Genomic DNA, 1,039 nt, shown 5'->3' on the forward strand with positions numbered 1-1,039 from the left:
TGTAGTAGGTTAAATGCAAATACTACATTTTTTTATAAGGGCTTTGAGCATCCATGGATTTTGGTATCCTGGGCAGGGGATGAGGGTGGACTGGAACTAATTCCCCATGGATATCAAGGGATAACGGTATACATTTAAGAAAGTCACATGGTAACTTTATGTTTAACCATTTGAGAAAGTGCTAGGTTGTTTTCTTTTCTTTTTTTTTTCTTTTTTTTGAGATGGAGTCTCGCCTCCTGGGTTCAAGTGGTTCTCCAGCCTCAGCCTCCTGAGTAACTGGAACTACAGGCATGCACCACTACACCTGGCTACTTTTTAGAGATGGGGTTTCACCATTTTGACCAGGCTGGTCTCAAACTCCTGGCCTCAGGTGATCTGCCCACCTTGGCCCTCCAGAGTTCTGGGATTATGGGAGTGAGCCACTGTGCCCAGCCAAGAAGGTTCTAGACTGTTTTCAAAAGTAACTGCACCATTTTACATTCCTACTAGCAATATATAAGGGTTCCGGTTTCCCCACATCCTAACACTTGTTATTGTCTGAGAATAATTTTTGATTATACTCATCCTAGTGCGTGTGAAGTGTATCTTTTGGTTTTGATTTGCATTTCCCTGATAATTAATGACGTTGAGCATGTTTTCATGTGTTTATTAGCTATTTGTATATCTTTGAAGAAATAACTGTGCAGATTCTTTGCCCATTTTCAATTGGGTTATTTGCCTTTGTGTTATTGAGCTGTAAGAGTTCTTTATATATTCTGGATACAAGACCCTTATATATATGATTTGTAAATACCTTTTCCATTCTGTGGATTGTTTTTTTACTTCTTTATAGTGTCCTTTGAAGCACAAAAGTTTTAAACTTTAGTGACATCTAGTTTATTTTTTGTTCATATTTAATACTTTTGGTGTCATATTTAATACTCCATTGCCAAGTCAGAGTACACAAAATTTATCCCTGTTTTCTTCCAAGAGTTTTAGAGTTTCAGGTCTTACATTTAGGACTTTCATCTATTCTGAGTTAATTTTTTTAAAAGATGTG

This window comes from Mandrillus leucophaeus, unplaced genomic scaffold, assembly GCF_000951045.1.
Source record: "Mandrillus leucophaeus isolate KB7577 unplaced genomic scaffold, Mleu.le_1.0 Scaffold384, whole genome shotgun sequence".
In the NCBI taxonomy this organism is placed as follows: Eukaryota; Metazoa; Chordata; class Mammalia; order Primates; family Cercopithecidae; genus Mandrillus; species Mandrillus leucophaeus.